This window comes from Aptenodytes patagonicus, chromosome 1 (assembly GCF_965638725.1).
Source record: "Aptenodytes patagonicus chromosome 1, bAptPat1.pri.cur, whole genome shotgun sequence".
Taxonomy (NCBI): domain Eukaryota; kingdom Metazoa; phylum Chordata; class Aves; order Sphenisciformes; family Spheniscidae; genus Aptenodytes; species Aptenodytes patagonicus.
The window spans coordinates 35,934,199-35,950,452 of NC_134949.1; positions in this window are offsets into that span (position 1 = coordinate 35,934,199).

The following is a 16,254-nucleotide window of genomic DNA, read 5'->3' on the forward strand; positions in this document are numbered from 1 at the left end:
ATTTGCCATTTTAAAATTGACCAGATGAAAGACAGCATGAAAGCCTATAATTTTTGCTTCACCACCCATGCAGTACATGCCACATCTACCATTTTCTTTCTCTGTGAGAAATGGTTTTCTAAACTTATTTGAAGGACGATGATGCCTTTGTAAAAATGAAGCTGTAAGATGGCATTGGGGGTATATATATTTCTCAGAATGTATTTAACAAAGTTAGTTGGTTTTGTAGCAATAATTTTGTAAAGAGAACTTAAATTTAAATACATGTGGATGACAATTATTTTCACATGCATTGGGACTACTTCAAGGATCATACAAGGAGATTAAGAAAACCTGAAATCAGAAGTCGTCTCTGTCAGTATGGAGAATATTGATGTTAGACTCTAGCTATCAAAAATTAGTAAAGGAACACAGGCAATGGTAGATCTAGTAAGTCTGAGCAGATATAATTCTGTAATTATGCTGTGGAATAGGTCTCTATGGACACAACAGTACAACTGGAAAATTCTGTTCCCTTTATAGAATAGACTAAAGGCTTGTTTTCTCTTTTTTATTTCTTTTTCTCTTTTTTGAGAATTGGCTACAACTGTCTTCACCATCGTCCTCTCCTTGTGTGCCTGTTCGACAGCTAATTAAGACTTTCGTGCTGAAATATTTACAAAATTACCAGTATCCGCTAATATGATTATGTAGTTATCTTGCATAATTTATCTTTTTTTACTCTAGGAATTCTTGAAATGGATCAACTAGTGTTTAGGAGCTCTGTAATGCTGACAAATGAGCAAACCAAATTATCCTTCCTAATATACCTTGCAAATTAAGTATTATACGTAGAATAACTGTAGAAATAATACCTATTTTCACATGCAAAAGTAGAAATGGCATTATGATCTATTCGGTGTACTCAGTGTAGAAATTCTAATAATAAACAAGTAACTGAATTTAAACAATTGGAATAATTGCGAATATGAACACTGAGATGTGAAGAACATACTTTCAACAAACAAGTATTTATTTCTAATGAGATAAACTATTTCAAATAGTCCTGGATTAAGATCCAAGTCTGAGCAGTTTCAAATATTTGAGAAATATGAAACTTCCCCTTCAGTTTGAGCTCATTTCCAATTACAAAGCCTTATGCAGAACAGAAACCCAGGTAGCAAATCAATATAATTATCAAGTGGAGAGCAAGTGAAAAGTAGAATGTGACACTGTTTACTTAAGAAGTCTCCATTTTGTGACTTGAAGTATACATAAATGTTACACATAGAGACATATTTGGAAGGCTGAAGGTGTCTTTATGCAAAATGGGAAAACAAGACCCAGGCTCCAACTCTGAATTTTTAGTTCTTTTTAAAGGTTCAGAATTAAGTATTATATACATGTACTGTTTTTTTTTTTCTTTGGGAATGAAGCAATTCTGACCTTATATTATTCTTTAGTTGTCTAAAAGCAGTTTTACACTGAAAAAAGACACCCACAAATATTTTTGTGTGCTTGGTGTATAGAGATAGATAAAAGCTGGACCACCTTTATTATTTTGCTTTCTTTTAACTTTAACAAGACATTATACATCGTTTCCATTATCAAAAAAAAAAGTCAGGGCATTGTGTCAGTTTGTGACCATCCCTTATGAGAAGAACACTCAAAGGAAAAGTGCCAGATTTAAATACAATGTGGAGTTCAAAATTAGGCATTTAGTCCCCTGGTAGATCCCCTGGTAGATCTCAAAGGGGAGCCAGGTGCCTTAGAAAAAACCTGAAAACAGCCACACAGTGAGATGGGACCTATCAGCATGCAATCATCGGTAGCTGTCACTGAGTGCCACTCAACAAGGATATCCTTCGTCCTCTCACTGAACTACAGGGAAAAAATTCTTGTTACTTTGCAACACATTCCTGAAGGTAAAACTGTAGCTTTTTTGTCAAGGGAAATGTGAGGGTCTCACATTTACAGCCCAGTTTTTGGGTGGTCTACCCACAGGTGAGATGTAGAGTTACTGCCTGTTGTGGTTTAACCTGCCAGGCAGCTAAACACCACACAGCCATTTGTTCAATCCCCCACAGTGGGATGGGGGAGACAACTGGGAAAAAAAAGGTAAAACTTGTGGGTTGAGACAAAGACAATTTAATAGGACAGAAAAGAAAGGGAAAATAATAATAATAATAATAATAATAATAATAATAATAATAATAATAATAATAGAATATACAAAACAAGTGATGCACAATGCATTTGCTCACCACCCGCTGACCGATGCCCAGCCAGTTCCCAAGCAGCGGACCGTCGGCCAACTTTTCCCCTAGTTTACATACTGAGCATGACGTCATATGGTGTGGAATATCCCTTTGGTCAGTTGGGGTCAGCTGTCCCAGCCATGTCCCCTCCCAACTTCTTGTGCACCCCCAGCCTACTCATTGGTGGGGTGGTGTGAGAAGCAGAAAAGGCCTTGACTGTGTAAGCACTGCTCAGCAGTAACTAAGACATCTCTGTATTATCAACATTATTCTCATCTGAAATCCAAAACACAGCACTATGCCAGCTGCTAGAAAGAAAATTAGTTCTATCCCAGCCGAAACCAAGACAGTGTCCTCTGCAGCTTCTACACCAATGCTTGATGTCTCATGGTTGCTTGGTGGTGGGGTTCATTCCCTTCTCACCTGCTGCCACCATGTGCCACCTTGGAAAGACAGGCACATAGGGAAAGGGGCTGGAGGAGGAGGATGATGATTATGATTTGTAGCCCCATGCTTTTGCTCTTTTGGGGAAAGTGTGCCTACTCCTAGGACTGTTGTGATATTTTTCAGCATTTGTTTGATACATGTAGCACTGAAACCAGCCTGACCAGTGAAATTCAGCATCTTTGCTTTCAACAAGAGCTTCTCTCTGTGAATTGCCCTATTAGACTGGAGCACAGATGGAGGGAGATGCATTTGGCCAAACTACCTGAATTCATGTTCCTCTTTTGACTCCAACACAAAGCAGTGTCCTCTCATGTTGAAGTGTATAAGGCATGCCTTGGGAACAGCCACTAGATGAAAGCTCATTAGGGAAAACTGTGGAGAACCCTTAACGGCTAGATAAAAAACACACTTAAATAACTTGTCGATCATTTCCTGAACCCTTCAAAGTCCTGCACATGAAAAGAGGATCTTTCATGGACCTGTGACACCTCCAAGGCTAAGCAGAATGTGACCACCATTTTTCATTCCTACAGTTTTGAATTTAGGGACTTAGTCTTAGCTAAGTCTGCTTTAGCTACTAAATCCTCTTTTGGATCTAGCTGAAAGTTTATTTCAAGTTACTAGAACTGCCAGAAAACAAGGCCAAAATCAAGAATATTGGTTCAACGACAGATATATTTACAGTTCACACTGACCTTATATGTATGTAAGTAAAAAATATTCAAGGTAGGATTCAAGTTATTACAGCAGAGTATAAAATTGGACTCATGAGGGTTGACCTCACTGTAGCTCTCAAGGTGAAACAAAAAATGAAATTGCCAACAAACATATTACAACTAGTGATTAAGTGGCTTTTTATACACTCTTGGGAACATTGGGATAGACAGTTCTGATGGGGAAAGACATGATTACTTCTGATTACACTGTACTATCCCACTGCAGAGGTCTGATACCAGATTTCAGTGGAAAAAAAGTTACAATAAAGATGTGAAGTATATATCATGCAACCATCATAAGTATCCACAGCTACAATGAAATTGAGTTACATATCATGACAAATTACACATGGGATGTCCCTTTGAAAGGTTATTTTTATACTTCCTTCATTTAAGCCAGAGATATAAGAGTCTTCAGAGCTCAGGCATTTGAAAATAAGTTATATTGAAAGGAAAAAAAGTGTCCTTGTGTGAGGCTTTTTAAAATGAAATCAATTCTGTTTTATCACATTTCAAATACCAAAACATGCTGCACACTGTTTATCATAATGGGTTGCTAAACTTGGTGTCAGGAGAGGTGTGGGGAAGGACTATTCATTTGTTATCTTTACTGTTGTGACTGTGAAAGGATGGGCTTCTTCAAATGATATGTGAGATGGTGGAGCCCTGCCAGATTATTCCTTTCTGTATTTAAAACTTGTTATATTTTGTACTTTCTGCCTGCATAGGTTGAAAATGAATGGATACATGCACACTCAGCTTCATGTAGTTAGTTACATGAATTGGGGAGTAATATTTTGTAAAGCACTATGATATGTTGGGACATTAGAAGGAATCCTTAGGCAAAATAGATATTTGAGAGGTGAAAAGTATGTCCAGAGTTCTGGCACTCATAAGATAAATAAGGAAAGGACAGGAATGTGTGACAATGAATTTTACAACTATAGCCCGTGCAACTATCATTCAGCAAACATTCATTACCATTATTAAAAACGTGACATAAAATGGGAAACAGCAGACAATCCATATACTTGGCAGATATATGAAATAGCAGATGGCACTGGGATGGGGAAATACCCAGCAGATACAACACTGCCTGGACATAGACCTGGCATTTATATAAATAAGCGAGACAAAATCTGGACCTAGCAAAGACCCCACATGTATACACTTGTGCACAATTATTTTTGTGTCTGCTAGACAGCTCGTAATTCTGGCTACGACATTCTCTCCCCCTCGTCTGGGAAACATTCCAGCCACGTTCAAACTGGGGCTTTAGCAACATAGCCACATATAATCCTCCTTTGGAACAGAAGTGGACAGAAGAAGATTGGCAGGGTCCTGTCCAAAAGTGTGTTCTCTGCAACACCAAGGAACAATCTAGTCTTTGCCTGTCTCTTGAAGTAAAATAATATGCTACCCTCAATGTGTCAAAGAAACCCAACAGAGCTTCCTATGTGGTATAAGGGCTGTGTTGCTCCTAAGTAAGCATTTTGTCAGAGCACTTTGTTAAGGGATCCCGGTGTGTTCATATGTGGGTGTACTTTACAGTCATCTGTACACTGTAATCCATACAATGTAGTCCATACAACTGTAAGTTTATTCCACCTCACATAATGAGCTTGTGTTATTCTATGTCATTTAAGAGAAAGAAGAAAATTTAGGAACTTGTGTGATCCTTTCCACTGGTTGTATAATCTCAAATGTTGCTCAAGACCAGAAGACACGATGATAGATCATTATTCTTTCTTAGTAAGACACATTCAGCTGAACATACCTGAGTTATTTGTGTGAATGGTGTTCCACTTTGAAGAAAAGGTTATACCAATAATAACTTCCCAAAATCCAAACAGTTCTGGAGCCCCAGGACCCCTTTTCCGTTGCTTGGGAAAGGACTACTTCTAGGCTTGGTTTGTTTGTACGCACTGAAGAAACCTTTGATAATGGGAACATTTCACAGGTACATAAAGTAAATAGACACAATTATATTACAACAGATAATTCTGAAGAAACGCTGCTAGGCATAGAACAGAAATTGTGTCAAGACTTGCTTCAAGCAACACTGATATACAATCTAGCTTCACTTAATTTTGCGTGCACACAGCTGTCAAATCTCTGGCTGATTTTGTAGGCAAATTTAAAAAATTAACTTCAGGACTAATGCTAATTTTTCAGAAGACAGTGATGCCTATTCCAGAGCACTCAGAACTAGAGCTTATTTTAAAAGTGACTTTCTGATATTCTTATATTGAAAAACAACTGTTTCTTACTTTTTTTCTATTGTAATCCAGGATCAAAATACTGCAAATATGCAAGCAATTATTACTAGATTAACCAATATAACTTTTGAAGGCTAAAGAAATCAGCATTATAGAAATTATTTTCATGGTATCAGTATTTGACCTCATGATATTCTCTTGACCTTCAGTTCCAGGTCTACTAGTTCTTAAATGTTTTTCAGCCCAGTCAAGGGAAACGGTTAACTGCCATCTTTGTGGCCATAAGAACAAAGAAATCTTTGAAAACTTATGCAGTATTTTGAGAACAAATTTTCTGTGGGGGCTGCTATTATCTGCAAGTCCTGCAGCATGAAGTTATTTCATAGTAGGGTGAATTTGGGTAGCAAATTCTGATGTGGATTTTGACTTGCTAGTTAAAACAGTGAAGAAAATTCTATAGGAAAATTCTATAGTATGAAAGTACTTATTTTCTTCAAGGAACCATTTTATAAGCTAACCTCCTGGCATGGACAATAACACGGTTTTTGGTGATAGAAAAACACTCATTTCTATCCTTCACTTCTCTGAGGGATTTTCAGTCCTGTCTCTTAATTCTTCTTCACCATTATAGTGTCCTTTGGGAGATTTTTGATTTGGGTCAGCAAGTAGCCAAATCTATTTGTATTTGAATTCCCCTATTAGCAGGCATAAGTCACTGCCTGCGCTTTTCTGAAAGTGATCCATTATGAATAGAAGCACAGTGAAAACAGCTGGATTCAGTGACAGTTACAGATCCTTGCTTGGCACACAAGTCATGATCAGTCCTGTAAGTGTGTAAATACTGCCAAATGACCAGTGTTCAGAATGCAGAGCAGATAACTCTGAATAATAGTCCCGATTGTTTAATCTTTAGAGGCAAGAAATAGGCATGTAGAGTTCTCATCTTCCTCTACTACTGTGAAGCTTTTGGAAAAATTTCTATAAGAACAATGCACAATACTTAACATTTTTATGGCTTACTGTGAGATAATATTGCAAAGAAAAAAGTGTCTGCAGAATAATGAGAAGACCTTAAGCTTGAAAATTATACATCTGTTTCACTGCCTTTCTTTCTCAGTGGAAAACTGTGTAGTGCAGTATTTAATATTCAGGCTAATTTACCACATCAAATGAGTTTAGTAATTTATATCCAACACATTCTGTTTTTCCCATTTTGCTTAATGCTGCACAAGAAAAAAAATACTTGAATTTTTCTGTGTGCACCTCTCCACCCACTTCTGCTGGCAGCTTTTCAGGGCACTTAGTGGTGGGGAGATGAAATACTCTTAGGCAGGAGGGAAATAAATTTCCATCTCCCACTCATTGGAAGAGTACACTGAGTACTGAGTGGTTCAGAGACTCCCAGGGAAATAGAGCAAGGTAAAATATTAGTTGCTCAACAGTCACAAAATTTACTAGGCTGAAAAGGAGCCACTTCAGAGGAGACTTGAGTCTTAATAACTACCCCTCAGACTTGGATCCTCCATGCAGGGCTCTGAACTGTGAGCCCTCTTCAGGAGGTAGGTCCATCTTTCTTCAGATAAAGATGAGAGACTTCATTCCAATTGCTCGGAGGTTAGAGCTACCATGCAGTAGAGCAGAGACCCATTTGCAAATCTCTGCCTGAAAGTCATTGCTCAGCGCAGCCTACCTACTGCATAGCTCAGGCTCAGGGAAGGACCAAGAAGAGCCAAGAGCCTGAGGTTAATGCAGCTCCTAACCCAATGAGCAAAGAGTGCACAGGTGGAGGCCTCAGATGAGACTTGCCAGGGTACTTCAGGTACATTGGTACACCCAGGGACTAGACATTAAAATTTCTGCAGATGTCATGGTATTTGAATATGAGATTCAAATAACTAAAAATGTCAGGTAGACTACTAAGACCCTTCGTTAATCTCAAGCTCTTTGGAAAGATACTGTATATTATAAGGAAATATTTAAGAATAATCAGCCTTGTAAAAAGATCTCTCTTGAATGACCCAATCATTATGCAGAATTAAAGGGTGTCAGGTTTCAACTACTGAACAGAAAAGAGGGTGAAAAAGGTTTGGCTGTAGAACAGACACCACTGTCAGGAGGACTAAGTTATAATGTTTTGGACAGCAGGCATGGGCAGAGAGTTGAATTAGTTTGATTAATAGATCCTTCCTGGAAGAAGTGCTATATTGCAAGGACTGTGACAGATAAACCAGGAACTTCCTTATTCCAAGTTTCTACGCTGATCTAAGATGCACAACAAAAGCACATGTGTACATGTGCATCACAGGGATCATTATTTACTTGTGGGCATTTGAGAAAAATATTTCATTAGGCGGTCAAAATGATGGAAAGGTCTTTTTGTCAATTATGAAGCTACTTTCTTTAACGTGTATGCAACAGTAGCGCTATCTTTAGGTAAGATACAACACAAAACAGCCTTTCTTTTGTATTTTTTAAAATTGTCAGGAAGACTCAGCCACATAACTGCAAAACATCCGGATGTTAAGCCTACCATAGCGTAAGAGAGTCCTTACAAATATTTCCTCAAAAGCTATGCTGCCAGCAGGACCAAGTACACCTTCAATTACAAAGAGCAGAAAGCTAGGCCTACAGTCTTGGAAATCTTTCCATTATTTCCCTCAGTTACTAGCCTTGAGACCCAGCTTTTCTTTTTCTTCAAATCCCTCCTTAATTACACTATTACTAAAACAAGGAGTCCAGCATAGTATACCACCTACTGCAAGAAGGTACACATTTTCATTTTGAATGTCACAAAGAAAGAACCCCCGGAATTAGGAAAGTATAGGCAATGTTTCGCTACTCTTTCCTACAACGTTTTGCCACCTCTTCTTCTTTCAACCTATTTATAGATTATCTGACACTGTTCTAAGTTCTTAAAAAAAACCCACATCCTTCTTTTTTGCTGCCTTTGTGGGTATATATTGAAAATAAATAGTAACAACATCCCCTATTAAGAATGCTTGTTTTTTACTAACTAGTTTACATAAAGATGGCCAAATAAGCAGAAAATATATTTACTGAATGCAATGGATGATGCTTTTTAAAGTGTTCTGGAATTTACCAAGTATCAATAATATTTGACTACGTATTCTCTGGAGATGCTTGAATACAGGAAAACAAGTAGACCATGTTCTTAAATCATTTGGGGGAAAGAAATTGAAATTTATGATTTTACTTAGTTGCCAAAAACTGGACTTGTGCCCACAGCAATATTTTAATGTACCCATCTCAGAAGATGTAGAACCATTCTTTTTGTTTAATGGCTGATTCTGTTTCAGACTGAAAAAGTACATTTAAGCCTGAAAAGTTGTCCTTTCTTTTCCATTGATATATAGAAGATACTGCCTCTCCCTAGAAATTTTGTCAACCCTAAAGTCCACTGGATTTAGAGGGTTGGATCAGTGAGATTTAGTGCAAGATTATCCCACTTCTGAAATGGAAAAGGGTCAAAAGAAAGATTGGAGACAATCATTAGTTTCCTGAAAAGTTTCTCTTCTCATTCTGTGTAGGGTGGGAGAAGCTAGTTCTTGCCAGTATTCTTCCAAAACTCTAAGCACTAAGCACAATTACAGAAATGAACAAAAAGTTAGGGGATTGACTTTCCCACCAGTCTTCCATCTATCCTAACCCTTCATACGTATAACAATTTTTTTTTTTTCTTCTTTTGGATAGCATTTGCAAGCTCCCTCTTACATAAACAGGGTTTGTGGGGGTTTTTGGATTGGGCTCTTTTTGGTGTTTTGGGGTTTTTTGTTTGTTTGTTTGTTTTGCAAAATGGCTATGCCATTGACTGTTTTTCTTTTACAGAGAGATTCTCCATTCAAATTGTAATATTTTCTCCATTTGAACTAGGAAGTAAAGTTAAGAATGAAAGATAGCTCTCCAGAACTGTAGTACCTCAGCTTAGATCTTTTTAAAAGTCGCTTAAAGATACTTTTTCACTACTGCAGACAGGCTATCCCAAGACTAGGAGGCCCTTCAACCCCATTGTCGGGCTTGAGAATGCTGTTTGATTTCCATTTAGAATTCCTCTTACATCTGCACTGTGCAAGTAAACTCTCAGCTTTAAATTCTTGCAGCAAATTGTCTTGTATTTGCATATACTCATAGCAAAAGACTACTATTACCTAGACTACTTTAGAGCGGCTTATATATACTACAGGTTATATAGTACAGTGTCTCTCATAGAAATGAGTGTTCCACGTTTATATACAAAAAATGGTTATACATGTTATACATCTTCACTAATCTTAATAATGAAAGAGATAGTGCTAACACGAAAACAAGATTACATGAAAGATATTTCTCCATGGTCATAAGTGTGTTGCAGAACAAACAAAAGAGGTAAGGCTTCACGATCCCCTTCAAATATTATAAATATTCAGATCCTCAGTACTTGGAAACCTGAGTATTCAAAACTAATTCCCTATGCATTCTCCAGATTTCTGGAATTTAAACCTTACTCAGCTCCCTCAATCAGGATTCAGCCTGCATCAGATTCTTCTTCCATAGCATAGTTACTTAGTACCTCACCTTTGCATTTGAGAGAAAAATCCAAAAACCTGTTTTGAAATGCCTGGCCCAAGTGAAGCTCATGACAACATTCCCACTGCCTGCAGTGGATTCATGATCTCATCGATAATGGAACAAGCATTTTATCTGTTTCAAACAGTAGTGGAAGGCACTTTTTCAGAGCATTTACAGAACATCAGAAAATGTGTTTCTGGGTAATAAAACTGAAATAATTTATTGCAACCCTTTTATTTCTTATTTAAAAATGCGTGAAATGAAGCGATCTTTTTGTACAAAAGTTTTGGTAATAGAAAATTTATATTTTTTCATTTCAATATAATTCATAAATGGGACATTTTTATATTGTAATTTAATCAGAAATAAAAAGTTAAAAAAACAAACAATAAACTTCTAGTGTCAAAAATGCCATCTTAAGTAAAGCTGTTTAGCTTTTTCTAATGGAAAGCTGTATTTTTACAGACTGATATAACTGTGTCTTTCATGCTTGTGTACCAGGCCAAGCACAGTTTAATGCTAATCACACACTTATCACTGGAAAGCAAATCATAAATACATGAAGACATTCTTTAAAGCATCTTGTGGAGTGGGAGTGAAGAAGTTAAGCTTTTAAATCATTTCAAACAATAAAATTTTAGTCACTGTATAGAACTGAGGCAAGAAACATTTAGTGTTCACATAACCTAATATTTAGCCTTTTAATGTTAAAGAGGTACCACATTTTTTGGAGACATATGCCTGGAAGAAAACGTTTGACTTCACCATGACTGATTGCTGAAGGCTTGGTTGTTTAACCTTAACACTTCATTCATGCTCAGTTTGTAGATGGATTATATAACTTGGAAAAGGACCCTGTGGTGAAAGTTGCTATATAAATGTTCTATGTTTATTTTGATTATCACTGTAGCTAATATCCATTACTCAATTATGATAATCAAATGCCTCTTCAACCCCAAACAATGCAGTAATGAAATGACAAATCTTTTTTATTTGTAAAATTTTGACTCGGTTGATTAAACAATTAGAAAGCATATGTGCAAATATAAAATACATCTTCCTTTATTTTACAAGACAATGCAAAATTTGAAAAGGGTCAGGCTGTACTTCACTAATCATCAGGAGTGACAGCTCCATCACTGGCTCCTGGATAAAAGTCTGATTCCCAAATACGTTATTATGGATCTATTTATATAGAGGAGTTAGTTAACAAGGGACTGAATTGTCAATTAAAAAAGAACAATAAATAGGATTTTATCTTTGTGCTATAATTCCATGAAAAAAATATTTCTATCGTCAATTAATCAATAAAAAATGTGAATATGTAGCACTTGTGTGTCTTCTGTCACCTTTACAACGGAATAAGGCTCTCATTTACAAACCTGACTATATTAGAAGTTTTAATTCAATGGAGAGTATTAAAAAGTGGCTCTAAGGACAGTAATGTATTTCTGACATACATATGACAAGATGGAAATAATAACTAATATCATTATTATTAATGATTATTATATTATTATTCTGATATCTTATCAGAATAAGATAGAAATGTGAACTGTTTTTCCATAAAATGTGCAATTAAAAAGGAAGAGGACATATGAAGTTCTCCCGTACTCAATTCATTCAAATAAGCTTGAGGTGACTGGGGGGAAGGTGAGGGAAAGGCACTCCATCTCACCTAACCATAACTGAGGGAGGCAAACACAAATAGAGACAGACAGTTACTTCCAGATGTCAATTCACTCAAATTCTAGCTGAACTGCTCTCTAAAAGAGCACAGAATGGAGTGAAGCATTGAGAAGTTTAGATGAGATATTAAACTTTAAGGCAGGTAAAATTTAGTAATATGAATTTGGTCTTATGCAATGATATTGCTATTTGTCTTGCAGTTATTTGCATTTGTTTTCTTTGAATTAATGACAGGACAATGATAGAGTGTTATAAAGCAAACACTGAACAACATAGAAAATATGATGTATGTATTCAGTTAAGAATAATATTTGTGCTTAATATGTATTTATTTCCTTCCTAGGGCTTGCTTTTCCTTTTGCTGACTTTTCATGCCCTTTTCAGCTGACAAATTGATATACTGAGATATATCAAAAAAGACCCAAGAAGAATATATTTTCATTAACAAAGAAGAGCTCATGAGAATTTTCATGGGAATTCTGTGTCATAACAAATTAATAAAATAAACATTACCATTTTGCTGTCCAGAATAAGGCATAAAAGAGACTCAAGTCCCATAAGAACACTGCCACAGTAGAAAACAATGATGTAAGTTATTTGACTAAACCAGCTAGTTTAAGTAGCTCTAAGGGTTCAGGGATTTTTTTTTTTTCCTAGTCAACAGCTATTACTAAGCATTTTTGACAGAAAAACGGCCTACTATTTAAATAAACAAATAATTCCTCCTTTAAAGAGCTTGTGGGCATAGCAAATGGTACATCCAGCGAAGTGTCATCCTAATGGCACCATGAGGTACACATACTAAGCAATCTGCCACTTCAGCAATAAGCAAGGAGTCTGGTCTCTCTGGTGGTACTCAGGAGACTGAGAAGCTATTTTAAACAAGAACTGAAGGAACTGTACCACCCTCAAAATGCATCATCATATTGTATCCACTTGGTCTGGAGCCTTGCTTATTTTGAAAATCTACATCATAAATCTGTACACAAAAATGTGACACAGCTGCAAGACATAACAACCAAGCTGTCCAGAAACACGCTCATACATTTGAATTTTTTTCCTGACATAATCTTTTAAAATTGTAGTAAATATTTTTTAGATTCCAGTGAAACTGTGAGTTATTAGCTGCTTTATGAAAGAGGGGTAAGATTTTTTTTTTTGCATCTTTTTTTAAGGATGTACTTAACAAGCCAACAACATCACATGAAGCATATCCCGAGAACATCATTTTGGACTACAATCACTGTAATGTGTTAAGCTAAAGCAAATAAGTGATTTGGCTCCTCAGCAAAGAGAATTGGTTTCAGCTGACTTTAAACAAAAAAAAAAGTTATAATATTCTCATATAAACCTCCGAGTATAGTTACTTTTTCAAAACCAAAAAGAACTCTGAAGCTAAGGCTAGTTCAGCTCCAAATGCACATACCAATTTCTGAAAGTTTGGAGTTCCAATTCAACTCTTATAAAACATTCAGGAATAAATATAAAAGGAGTTTTCTCTACTTAATAAACAGTGATAGACTTCATAAACCTGTCCTAGGTAAAATACAAGTACCAGGCTGTGACTTAGAATCATAGTTTTGAGTAAAGGGAGCCACAGAATTATTTCAGTAATTAATGGTGACCTAAAAAGCATGGAATCATGAGTCAGACAAGGGTATCCCATAGATATGAATTTTCAATAATACAAAACCACACTTTTCTTTCTTTTCTTTTTACATTCCACCATAGTCGAGCCTAATTTGTGCAGCAATTAGCTTTTTGAAGAACTGCAGGGAGAACAAAGGGTTAACAGTTTTGAATGTAGGAAAAAGTCTTACTCAATTTTTATTTCTATATTTCCAAGTAGCACACTGGCTGACTGAGAGAGATCCTTAACAAAGAGTGAACTGTATCTTTAAATACTTTGTCTGTGGAGAGACACAACCCAGAACCACTGTTTAAAGAAAGTAGCAGCTCAGTGCATACGTTTAAACAGTCTTGCTGATAGCAAATTAGTGCTGGAATTATATCGCTACTGTGTTCTCAAGTGACTGATTCTACTAAACATTTGTTTGTAGAAATTTAAAATCATCACACTTAAGACCAATGTCTGACATGAACATAGTTAATACCATATGGAGATTATTATGAACTTTGTAATACTTGAACAAGCATCATGACCCAAGAAACCCTGCTAAATAGAATTGTTGATTTTTTTCTTCTGGAGTGACAATTTAGTTGTGCAGTGTGTCATCATCAGTTGAGATTAATCATAGTAATTACATGTTTTTCACTAAGAACATTATTAAAAATTATTTTAATATGGACCAGGAGAAATTAGTTTCTAAGTCAAATGATATAAACATTGAAAAATGGTAAACAACTCATCTGAAAGGTAGGTCTTACATGATTTCTGTTTGTTTGGAAAAGGAAACTACCAAAATGAGGATGATACCACAGGCAACTCTGTGGCAAAAGTTTATCTACACAAAGATAAATGCTTGATAATTTAGTATGAAAAATTGTCTTATTTGGGAAATTAGAGGCTGGTTAAGTTAAATAAATTGATCTATTAAAAATCAAAGCATTTATTAAAAAAAGCTACGTAAGTGATGAGTGGCTTTTTAGTATTAAAAAAGACAGGTTATATTCCAGATCCACATTTGGTTTTATCCAGAAGACTAATTAAAACATGAATTTTGGTTTGGATGTGACAGCACCAACATCTTGTGACCTGTGTAAGCAAAAGCCTCTAACATCAGAAGTATTGCAAATCAGCTGCTGTACCTATTTTTCCAGTCCCCTACATAGTTCACATTTTGCAAGACTAGATGCCCTCACATGATTTTACCCCTAGCCAGGAAATAAGCTTCCACAGCTAAGGGTCATTTCTGGTTCAGCCTATATAATATCAGATTTGGATATGGGAATTAAAGTAGGACCACCAGTGTAACAGTTTTGTGTGCTATCAAACAGCAAATAGGTTGCAGATTAATGAATATAAGAACTACAATCATTTTCAGAGCTTTGAAATAAACTAGAGAAAACTGGGAACACCTCTCCTCTGCTGGAGGTGGTCTGAAAGCTGGGATTCAGAGGAACTCTAAGGCAGAGGTTTTCTTCTGTTAATAAGTAATTATTATAGTGTGGGATTTTTCCCTCACCAAGAGGATATAGTTTAGCACTGGAGCTCATGGGTTTTTTGCACCACGTTAGCCTAGAGAAACCACTGCTCCCGTTCTGGGATTTTTTTTGTCCTTTGACCAAAGATTATGTTGTCATTCGATAAAAACCTAATTTATTTCAAATCTTATGGGACAGATTTTTTTTCTTTTTTCAAATGCACTTCAGGCCTTGAGTCATTTTGTTGCCTCAGCCTCTGTCATGGCTTCTGAATCTGTGGCCAAAAGTTCACAACCTTCAGGCCGCTTTGCTGCATTTCAGTGCCAGAAAAGGGCAGCTCGATTCAACGAGGGCATAAGGAGAAAGGAGAAGCAAAAATTAATGCCAGGAATAGAAAAGACCTGAAAGGAGGGATTAAATCAGTGCCAAAATGTTGACAGTGCCAGTGCACTATGAGGACAGGAATGGTGGAGGCTGCCCATGGATAGGGCAGGGTGGACCTCCACAGCTGGGGCCAGTCCCATGACCTCTGGGGCCTCAGCTGGAGAGGTCCTGCCCTGCCTGCCCCCAGCCGGGGACATTGATCCCAAGATTATTTTGTAACATAGATCTGATTTTTTTTTTTTTTTAAGAAACTGGGACAACTGGAAATGCTCACAAAGGACCTGCCTATGCTCAGAGTCAAAGAGTTTGACAGTAAAAGTAGGACTCATCTCAAAATTTCAGTCTCCTAAAAAGGTTTTGTGTAAAATGTAAGGTCACCTGCATTCCCTGTGTAGTCCCTGATACGGGACAGGCACGTCGTAAAGATACTTTACTGTTCTGGTTCATTGTCCTATAACTAGGATTTCTCTCTAGGTTGCCAACCTGGAGAGGTTGCCTTTGACTATAGAAGGAACTTAGACAGCCAGCTTAGGTAGACTCTGAACTCTCAGGTAGCTAAAGAGATGTGAGATAAATTCCCTTTCTCAGGATAGGACAGGCCAGAAATTGGTCCATTCTTAGTTTGCAGTGGTCGGACTCTCTTGGCATTGGTGCAGCTCTGCTCTTCTCCAAGCATATCTAGTTTATCAAAGAGATAAGCTAAGTCTCTGTCACCCCAAGTGCTTTTCCTTTTTGCTTCACTGGTTAAAAAGATATCTTACATATTCTTCAATTAAATAACAAAAATCTGACACCTTCTTAAAAAAGGTGTCAGCAACATACAAAGAAAGAGCTGTATGGGACCTTAAGTCCCTTTCTGACATAGGGAACTATAATCAAGCCAAATTTTCA